Genomic DNA, 11,194 nt, shown 5'->3' with positions numbered 1-11,194 from the left:
GATGGTGATGGGAATGTCAGTTCCACGATGATGTTACATATGATTGTCACTCTGTCTCTCTAACAGACTCTCTTTGCTTGTTTTTCTTTTTTTCTGAGACAGAGTCTCACTCTGTCACCCTGGGTAGAGCGCCGTGGTGTCATCATAGCTCACAGCAACCTCAAACTCATGGGCTCAAGTGATCCTCATGCTGCAGCCTCGAGTAGCTGGGATTATAGGTGTTCGCCATGATGCCTGGATTTTTTTTTTTTTTAGTAGAGAAGGGGTCTCACTCTTGCTTAGGCTCATCTCAAACTTCTGAGCTCAAGCAATCCACCTACCTCAGCCTCCTAGAGTGCTAGTATTACAGGTGTGAGCCACCAAGCCTGGTCTCTTTGTTGATTTTGATGAAACAAACCACAGTGGTGGTGCAGGTCACATGACAAGGAACCGAATTCTGTCTCTAGTCAACAGCCATTATGGAACTGAGATTCTCAGTCTGACTGCCTGCAAAGGACAGAATCCTGCAAACAACAATGTGATCTTAGAAGTGAATCCTTCCCCAACCAAGCTTTCAACTGAGACTGCAGACCTGACTGAAACCTAATTATAGACTGTGAAAAACCCGAAAGCTGAGGACCCACCTCAGATGTTCCCATATTTCTGATCCTCAGAAACTATTAGATGACAAACATGTTACTTAACATTGCTAAGCTTTGGGGTAATTTGTTATGCAGAAATAGCTAAATAATATAGTGTACATCACAACTTTACCCCTTTTTTCTCTCATCTTTATTTTGCTTCTTGGAATCATCTCACCAATAAACTATTTGTACTGAAATACTTATCTCCAGGTCTGTTCTTGAGAGAACCCAGACTAAGTCACCTGCCATTAGGGTTATGGGCCATGTTTTATTTATATGAGAACCAGCGTAAGTTGGAAAATGTTAAAGAACAGGAAGTGTCTTAAAACTTTTTCTTAGGCGTCATAATGCTTGGATTTGCACTCAACATCCATCCTGATCTCCTTCTGGCATAGCTTTTTGTAATGCAGATGCTGGACAACTAAATAGGCCATTTCAAAGAATCCCTTGCAGCTAAAGTGCTGAATATAAATTCAGTTGAGCCAAATGGAATCACTCTAGATTTGGAAGGTGGGAATGAACTGAAGGCCTACTCTTCATTGCTTTAACTGTTAGTCCCAGTAAGGATGGTTGGTATGTCCTTGGTTTATAATTTTTATTATATAGCAGAATTTCAATTTCCACTCCTTAGCTTTGTGAATTTCAAGACAAGTTTTGGCAGCTGCAGAACCAGGTTCCTGATCCCTGAATCACAACCCTGTAGTTGTGGTTTTGAACTTAACCTTTTGGGCAGTGAAACCCCTGATTCCCTACTGTATTAATGAAGGTAACAACTGCTACTGTAACAGATAAACCCCGTAGCCTCAGGTGTTTTAAGACAAAAGGAGGAACGTTTTGCTTATGTGAAGTTCCACTAGATGTTTGACAATTGGTTTCCCATGTAGGTGAATCTGGGGTTTCCAAGAAGCAGAAGTCAAGACCAGATTAGCTAAGATTTGTTAGGGGCAATGCTGGAATGGGGAGATGGAGATGGAGCCAAGGTGGCTGGAGAGCTGTTGACAGTGCACAGAGGGAAGAGAGTAATGGAGAGGAAGGAAGGTGGGATAGAAGCATCTTAGACTGCAGGAAGTTCTGAGGGACTTTGGCCAGGACATTGATCCAAAGTGGCTTGTCCTAGAAGGGTCCTGCATCACTCAGGATCTTACCGGATTCAATGTCCTTGCCCTGCTCAAGTATTAGTAGGGAGCAGTCTATAGGAAACACAGGCTCCCCTCCTGTACGGTGTTAGACTTCAGAGCCAGCAGCTGGGGTGCTTGTTTAATTATACTTCCTGTAAATCCCAGAGGTGAGTCTTCATGGCCATCAACCTATTATTTTAGGGATCCAGGGTTTTTTCCTCTTGTGTTTCCATCACAGCCAAGCCACTGCAACTTAGCTTCTAGTGGATGGAGATGCCGAATTAGAGAGTACGGAGGCCCCCTGGAAACTGCCATGCCTGGAAGTGACCGTGCTAGAAGTGGTACATGTTTAGCTTCTGCTGACATTTCTAACTGCAAGGAAGGATGGGAAATAGAGTTCAGCTGTTCATCCAAGACAAGGGAAATGAATATGGGTGAACACAGAGCACATATACAGTAGCCTTCTCATCTTCTAGAGGGCTCTCTGGTGGGTTAGTCCAGTTGAGATGAAATCCATTCTGGGAGATTGAGCCTAGAGTTAATTTTTTTTTTTTTGCAGCTTTTAAAGAAATTTGCAAACATTTAATTTCTTGCATTGATTCTCTTTCTGCTTTAGAAGGGGTTCCCCCTCCCCCAGCAATTCTACTCTGTGTATATATCCAAAAAAATTAAAAGCAGGTTCTCTAGAAGATACTCGCACAAAATGTGAATAACAAGATTATTCACAACAGCCAAGAAGCAACTCAAATGTCCATTGATGGATGAGTGGATAAATAAAATGGATTATATACATACAATGAAATATTATTCAGCCTTTAAAAGGAAGGAAATTCTGTTATACGCCACAACAGAGATGAACTTTGAGGATGTTATAAAATAAGTCAGTACCTTGATACCTATTTATATGAGGTACCAAGAGTTGTCACATTCATAGAGACAGAAGGTAGAATGGTGGGGGCCAGGAGCTGGGGGAGGGGAATGGGGAGTTAGTGTTCAGTCTGTTTCAGTTTGGGAAGATGAGAAAGTTCTGGAGATTGATTGCACCACAATGTGAATATACTTAACACTACTGAATTGTACACTTAAACATGGTTAAGATGGTACAATTTATGTGTTTGTTTTTACTGCAATTAAAACATTTAAAACAGGTCTCTCTCTCTCTCTCTGACAGTGTCTCCCTCTGTGTGCCTGGTTAGAGGGCAGTGGCACGATCACAGCTCACTATAACCTCAAACTCTTGGGCTCTGATGATCCTCCTGCCTCAGCCTCCCAGATAGTTGGGATTATAGGCACCTGCCACCACACCCAGCTAATTTTTCTATTTTTTGTAGAAACAGGGTCTCGCTATGACACTTGCTCAGGCTGGTCTTAAAATCCTGTCCTCAAGTGATCCTCCTGCCTTGACCTCCCAAAGTGCCAGGATTATAAACCTGAGTCACCATCCCTGGATTTCTTTTTTCTCTCTGTAAGTTAACCCTACTTGGTCCATGGAGCTTTGGGGTTTGGATTTAGTATCTATTGCTGGATCACAAAAGCTTAGTGCTGCTTATGTGGGAAGAATCTCATCCTCAGAAATTTGAAGTCACAACTGTCCCCTCACCCCACTTCTAGCTCCTCAGAGCTGCTCCCAGAATCTTTTTTTCTTTGCCTAGGGGCTTTCTCTTGCAGTCAGGGTCTGTTTTGCCTCATTGTGGCAACCAGAAGTGCTGGGGAATTAAAGTCTCCCGAAAGGTGTCTTCTACTAATGACTGACAGAGATCATGGATCAATGTCTCCAACAAAGGTTTAATAATAACCAGAGTCCACAGAGAACTCAAACATATAAGCAAGAAAAGAACAAGTGATCCCATTGCAGGCTGGGCAAGGGACTTGAAGAGAAAATTCTCTGAAGAAGACAGGTGCATGGCCTACAGACATATGAAAAAATGCTCATCATCCTTAATCATCAGAGAAATGCAAATCAAAACTACCTTGAGATATCATCTAACTCCAGTAAGATTAGCCCATAACACAAAATCCCAAGACCAGAGATGTTGGTGTGATGTGGAGAAAAGGGAACACTTCTACACTGCTGGTGGGAATGCAAATTAATACATTCCTTTTGGAAAGATGTTTGGAGAACACTTAGAGATCTAAAAATAGGTCTGCCATTCAATCCTATAATTCCTCTACTAGGTTTATACCCAGAAGACCAAAAATCACATTGTAACAAAGATATTTGTACCAGAATGTTTATTGCAGCCCAATTCATAATTGCTAAGTCATGGAAAAAGTCCCAGTGCCCATCAATCCACAAATGGATTAATAAATTGTGGTGTATGTACACCATGGAATATTATGCAGCCTTAAAGAAAGATGGAGACTTTACCTCTTTCATGTTTACATGGATGGAGCTGGAACATATTCTTCATAGTAAACTATCTCAAGAATAAGTATCCAATGTACTCAGCCATACTATGAAACTAATTTATGGCTTTCACATGAAAGCTATAACCCAGTTATAACCTAAGAATAGGGGGAAGGGGGAGAGGGAAGGGAGGGAGGGGAGAGAATGGGAGGAGGGAGGGTGATTGGTGGGATTACACCTATGGTGCATCTTACAAGGGTCCATGTGAAACTTAGTAAATGTAGAATATAAATGTCTTAACACAATAACTAAGAAAATGCCAGGAAGGCTATGTTAACCAGTGTGATTAAAATGTGTCAAACGGTCTATAAAACCAGTGTATGGTGCCCCATGATCGCATTAATGTGCACAGCTATGATTTAATAATAATAATAAAAAAGAAATCATGGATCAATACCCATCCCTGTCACTGCTCAGGTGGGATAACTGTCAGGTGCCTGTTCTACACTGGCTCACAGACTCCCCCCAAGAGATTGAGTCCTTGTTACCCACAGAGGTAACTCACTACTTACTGATGAGTCCTTTACTGGCTGCTTTCTCTTCTCTCTTACTTATTCTCTACGGGTGCTTCCTGGGGCTATTTCCTAAATAGTCTACTTGTCCTCAAATCCTTGTCTCAGGTTTAGCTTCTGGGGGAATGCAAATTAAGACACTCTTAAAGTAGACTGAGAATCCCAAATCTATCCGTGTGTGTGTGTGTGTGTGTGTGTGTGTGTGTGTGTGTGTGTGTGTGTGTTTAGAAAGCACTCTTTGGCCATGCACACAGTTCATGCTTATAATTCCAGCATTTTGGGAGGCCTAGGCAGGAGAATCACTTGAGATTAGGAGTTGTAGATTAGCCTGGGCAGCATAGTAAGATCTTGTCTCTATAAAAAACTTTTAAAAAATTAGCTGATTAGTGGCATGGTGGTATGCACCTGTAGTCCCAGCTACTCAGGAGCTGAGGAAGGAGGATGGTTTGAGCCCAGAAGTTGGAGGCTGCAGTGAGCTATGATTGTGTTACTGCACTCTAATCTGGGTGACAGAGCAAGATGCTGTCTCAAAAAAAAAAAAATATTAACAAAGGGATGGAATTACTCTCATAAGCTTTTGTCTTGAAGTCTCCTATAGCTCAGGAAATAGGATTCTGGCAGAGCTGAGTGTCCTAGAAATGGTTGAGTTGGTTTGTGATTTGATGTAGGCAAAGAAAACCAAGGAGGTGCCTTTGCCATCTACCTAGAATTTCTAATGGTTCTTTTAATATTTTAAAGCAGGTCGTGGAGGAGTTGGCAGCTCTTCAAGTCCTTCAGTGTGCAACGGATGGAACCGCAGATGTTTCTGAGCACAAAGAACAACTGCCCACCTATTTTGTGCCTGCTGACACCATCAGATGGGAATTTCCATCTTCTGACCCCACTTTGGAAACTGTCAGGCTGTCAATATCTGTAAATGGCTGAAGAATTTCTGTGCCAAACACTACTTCAACTAGAAGAAAAGTGTCGGTCTTCCAGCTCAGGAGCACCTGTGATGCTTGGCACCTCACTTGGCTTGGCTGCTTTGGGAGATAATGGAGTGCCACCTGCCCTCCTGAGTCACAGCCTCTCAGTGGGCACACACCATTGTCAGAGATGCCAGCTCACTGATGGGCGTCTCATTGCAGCTGCTCCAACTTCCTCAGAACCCGGGTCTTGAGTCACTGGCTGTTCAAGAGGATTGGTCAAGAAATAAAAACAGAAAATGGATTATTTTCTACTGCACCAAAGTTGGCTGGCTTTCAAGGCAAGTGCTTTTAAGACAAATGCTTGATTAGGCTGTGGGCACGAGTTTCTTAGCTTTTTGCTCATTCTCAGAGCAATTTGACAGGGACATTGATCAGGGCTTGGCAGTGCTTTGGAAACATCTCAATGAGGGAAATTCAAAGCCCTGTAGTCACCATTATAGATTTTGTGAAAACCCTAAAATTTGTTTGGTCAAATTGCCAGGCTGTGAGAGAATGTTGGAGATAACCCAGTGGAAATGTTTAACCCTGAGAGAAGACTTCTGCAGGCTGGCATGGAGAGAAATCTGCAGATGTGTGATTGAAATTTACTTTCCCTGTTATGACAAATTTATAAGCTGTTTTTCATTGATGCAGCATCAGAGTAGGCAGTGGGTGTTGGCAGTGGCACCCAGACCTTGACACCACCTCGGCATGGCCACCCCCCCGTTTCTTCATGCTTCCCTGCTTCCTGCTCAGACTGAAAGCTTCAGAGGTTGCTCGTGGGCACTGGAGTCACCTTGCACTTATGGAGGGCTAGGAGTGCCTGGCAGCTCATCTCTCTTGGCCTTCCTGCACACCAATTGCTGATAGGTTTAGGCAGCTGTTATGGACTAACTGTTTGTGCACCCCACTAGTTCGTATGTCGAAGCCTAACCCCTCCTCCATCATGTGGCTGTATTTGGAGATAGGACCTTTCGAAGGTAATTAGGGTTAAATGAAATATTATGAGTGGGGTCCTGAGCCTGGATTAGCATCCTAAGAAGAAGAGAGTCTCTCTCCGTTCTCTCTCTGCATGCACTGAAGAAAGGCCATGTGAGGACTGAATTTTTTTTTCTTTCTTTCTTTTTCCTTTTCTGAGACAGGGTCTCATTCTGTTGCCTGAACTGGAGTCATCATAGCTCACTGTAACCTCAAGCTCCGGGACTCAAGAGATCCTCCTGACTCAGCCTTCCTAGTAGGTGGGATTAGAGGCATGTATCACCAATCCTGGCTAATTTTCCTACTTTTGGTAGAGGTGGGGTGTTGCTCTTGCTCAGACTGGTCTTGAACTCCTAGCCTCAAGTGATTCTCCTGCCTCAGCCTCCCAAAGTGCTAGGATTACAGGTGTGAGTCACCGTGCTCAGCCTGGACTAACTATTAATGACTGATTTAGATACTAGTAACGTAGCAATATCATCTGAGTTGTATATTCTTTTGACATAAGGGATCTACGTTGGACAACCAGGGATGGCCTATGGTATTATGATATACAGATCGATTTTTGTCCACAGTTCCTGGCTTATGACTCCCATAGTCCTTTAGGTCTCAGCAGACAGAATATTTCTCTCTGAACTTCTCCTGTCCTCCTTTTAACGACCCACAGTAGGGCTCCAATATGATCATAGGTCTTTTCTTTTTTTTTTTTTTCCCAGAATGTCTCACAAAACAGCCATATATACCTCCATAAAGAAGGTAAAATAATGCTAGCTCTGTGAATTTGTCTTCTTCTCGTGCGAATCCATAAACTGCCACCAAGAGACAGAACGGAGCTCAATGAGAAGACATGATCGTAGGTCTTAAGTCCTCACTCCAGAGAGGGTGTTGCCACACACCCTGGAAGAAGGAATGTTGCATAGACAGACCAGGAAGAATCTAAACAGACAGGCCTTGCTGGGTTTAGATGATGCATTTTTTGTCCCATCACATTTCTACAGAGTATCACTTGTGCCTATGTAATAAAGTCTCCATAAAACCCAGAAAGGACAGGGACTAGGGACATTCCATGGCTGAACACATGGAATTTTTTTTTTTTTTTTGAGACAGAGTCTCACTATGTTGCCCTTGGTAGAGTGCCGTGGTGTCATAGCTCACAGCAACCTCAAACTCTTAGGCTTAAGTGATTCTCTTGCCTCAGCCTCCCAAGTAACTGGGACTACAGGTGTCCACCACAATGCCCGGCTATTTTTTTTTTTTGTTGTTGTTGCAGTTGTCATTGTTGTTTAGCAGGCCCAGGTTGGGTTCGAACCTGTGGCCGGCGCCCTTACCACTGAGGTACAGATGCTGAGCCAGAGCACATGGGATTTCCTAGAAAGTGATGTTCCCCAGGAGGCCATGGAAGCTCCACGCCCCTCCCCCCATGCCTGGCCCTACATTAATCTCTTTATGCGTATCCCTAGTAATGTCCTTTATAATAGAGCAGTTATTATTATTATTTTTTAGGTTATAAAGAAAAGGAATTTATTTCTTACAGGTATGGAGGCTGAGAAGTCCAAGATCAAGGGGCTTTGTCTGGACAGAGCATTTTTGCTGGTAGGGACCCTATCATCCCAGGGAGTCCTGAAGCAAAGCAGGGTATCACATGGCAAGGGAATAAACCAGTAAATATTAAAAAAGAAAAGGATGGCCATGTGGACACAATGAGAAGGCAGTTGTCTGTAACCTAAGGGAAGAACCCTCATCAGACATCGCTCCGATGGCACCTTGAGCTTGGACTTCCCAGACTCAAGGACTGTGAGAAAATAAATTGCTGTTGTTTAAGCCACCGAGGCTGGGCATTTTGTTACAGTAGCCCGAGCTGATGAATATAGGGTTGAAAAACTCAGCTCCTTTGTCTCTAGGTGGGCCTATCTCTGTGATATAATTTATGCCTCAGGACTCCCTACCGAATCAGTCTGAGTTTGGGACTTCCCCGATGTTACATCCTTATTTAGCTCAGCAGTTAGGGCACTGGCCATATACACCAGGGCTGGCGGGTTCGAACCCGGCCTGCTGAACAACAATGACGACGACAACAACAACAATAAAAATAGCCTGGTGTGGTGGAGGGCACCTGTAGTCCCAGCTATTTGTGAGGCTGAGGCAACAGAATCGCTTAAGCTCAAGAGTTTGAGGTTGCTGTGAGGTGTGATACCACGGCACTCTATCGAGGGCGACATAGTGAGACTCGATCTCAAAATAAAAAAAGAAAAAGTGACCAATAAGTATCAAATAGGGTGCTCAACACCATTACTTATCAGAGAAATACAAGTTAACTATATCTCCATCATTAAAAGGACTTACGATACTCTGTGGTGTCCACATAACAAAAACTTTTGTACCTGCTTACTATTTTGAAATTAAAAAAAAAAGTACTGACAATAAATACTAAGTGTTGGGGAAGATGTGGAGTGACTAGGATGCTCCTACACTGTTGGTGGGAGTACACATTGGTATAACTACTTTGGAAAACTTTTGAGACTTCTGGCACTGGATTGGTCAGGCTCAGTTCATGCCAAGTTGAGGGATGGATTATTCTCCTCCACATTTGTTAATTCCCAGAACAAAGGCAAAGGAATTCACTCCCCAGGGCATGCTTTTCTGGAAGAATAATGGAGTGCAAGAGCTAAACTAAATCATGCTGGCACATTTATATCTGTTCACATCTCATATGCCAAAGCGAGTCCTATGACCAAGCCCAGAATCAAGGTGCTGGGGAAACATGCTCCATACACAGTGAGAGGGCACAATCGCATGCAAAGAGTGTAGTTGTACTGAATGTGCTGATTTCTAAACACTGCAATGTATCTACCATAGCTCTCATGGTGAGGTTACAGGAGAGAGGGAGGCCCTCACCTAGTGGGTGGCAGAACTGAGAGGGAGAGAGGATGTGAGTCCTGATTGGCATGTTTGGCAGCCCTGGATCCAGGCATGCTTGGAGCCAGATTCAATCATTGGATATCCCAGAGTCACCAATGGATAGATACCCTTCCCCTGTCCCTTTTTTTCTTACACTATTTTGAATTAAGATACTGTCCCCTGTCACCATGAGTCCCAGTACCAATTCTCCTTTACAGGAAATTAGAGTGCCAATTTCCCCTCATCAACAACAGCACTGGGTGTTTAATCTTTTCTTTCTTTTTTTTTTCTTTTTTGAAACAGTTTTACTATGTCACCCTCGGTAGAGTGCAATGGTATCACAGCTCACAGAAACCTCCAACTCTTGGGCTTAAGCGATTCTCTTGCCTTAGCCTCCCAAGTAGCTGAGATTACAGGTGCCTGCCACAATACCAGTTATTTTTTGTTGCTATTGTAATTGTTGCTTAGCTGGCCTTAACCGGGTTCGAACCCTCCCACCCTTGGTGTATGTGGTTGGTGCCGAAACCATTGTGCTAGGCACTGAGCTGTGGGTGTTTAGTTTTTGCCAATTTTTGAAGCAAAGAATGATACCTCGTTTCAACTTCACTTATTTATCAGTAATGTTAAAAATTATTCATATTCTTGCTGGTCATTTGCTTTTCCCTTTTGTGAACTAAATTTATCTTACTTTTAGAATGTGACAATTTTTCAGGCTGAAGTGGGCTTGCAAGAAGGATACATTTCCCCCAAGTGTTTTTTGGGTGCTGAAATGGTTTTTGCTGTTGATTAAAATATCCCTCCAGGCTGAGGGTGTTGCTACCTTAACGTATTCGATGTTTCCTGTAGAAATGAGCACAGAATGACATGTCACCTTTCCCAATCAGCCACAGTGAATGCTATTTTGGGTTACAGAGCTAGAGTAAGAAAAGACAGAGGGTGAGACAGCTGTCACAAGATCTCCAGAAAGCAGCATCAAATTTCCCCATTTTATGGTAAATGCTCTTTGGAAGCGTGACACCTTCCCAAGCGAAACCTGATGCTTGCAAGAGAATTTGCCCATTATAAAAGACTGAATATTTGAACCCAACTAATTTCCAGGAGAAGGGAACAGTACAGAAGGGGGAAAGTTTTAGGAAGATATTCACTGTCATTTGAAGAACGGAGACTATAACTTGGTAATCTGGACAGTTAGTTTCTAACTCTCAGGAGAGGCAAGGGGGTGGATCAGTTTAAACCCTTGTTCCTAAAATTTTGATTTGTGGCCGAATGGCACCAGCCTTACCTGGGAGCGTTCTACAAATGCAGAATTTCAGTTTCTCTCCAGGATCTTCTTAATCAAAACTTTGTCCCTAGGCTTTGGAACATTGAGTTTCAACTTGGCTTTCAATTCTGTTTGCGCTACTTGTTGGCTTTGGGATTGTGGGCAAAATATTTAAGTTTCTCCGAGTCTCAGTTATCTTATTTGTGAAATGGGAATAATAACAGTAACCAACTTATGGGGTTGTAGTAAAGATTAAGTGAACTAGTCTATAGAAGGCGAGGAGGGTTATGATGCTATAGCAAAGACGCCCCCCAACGGCAGTGGTTTTCAAAGGGCAGGTGACTAACTACTTCTCTTTCACATAAGTTGGCCATGAGCCACCCAGCTCGGTGGGGCAGAGAGTTGTTCCCCACACAGTCTTTTAGGGATACTGTTTCTTCTCTTCTTTTGCTC

The 11,194-nt window shown here is 43.1% G+C and overlaps 1 non-coding gene across 1 annotated transcript; it reads right to left on the bottom strand.

Annotated features, from left to right (window-relative positions):
* Positions 1 to 7,297: 7,297 nt before the first annotated feature.
* On the bottom strand, positions 7,298 to 7,429 carry LOC128582831 (small nucleolar RNA SNORA75). Its single transcript, XR_008379261.1, has one exon. It is a non-coding gene; the product is annotated as a small nucleolar RNA SNORA75 (small nucleolar RNA).
* Positions 7,430 to 11,194: the final 3,765 nt, after the last annotated feature.

The sequence above is a fragment of the Nycticebus coucang genome, chromosome 3 (genome assembly GCF_027406575.1).
Source record: "Nycticebus coucang isolate mNycCou1 chromosome 3, mNycCou1.pri, whole genome shotgun sequence".
In the NCBI taxonomy this organism is placed as follows: Eukaryota; Metazoa; Chordata; class Mammalia; order Primates; family Lorisidae; genus Nycticebus; species Nycticebus coucang.
This window is presented reverse-complemented; position numbering and strand designations above follow the sequence as displayed.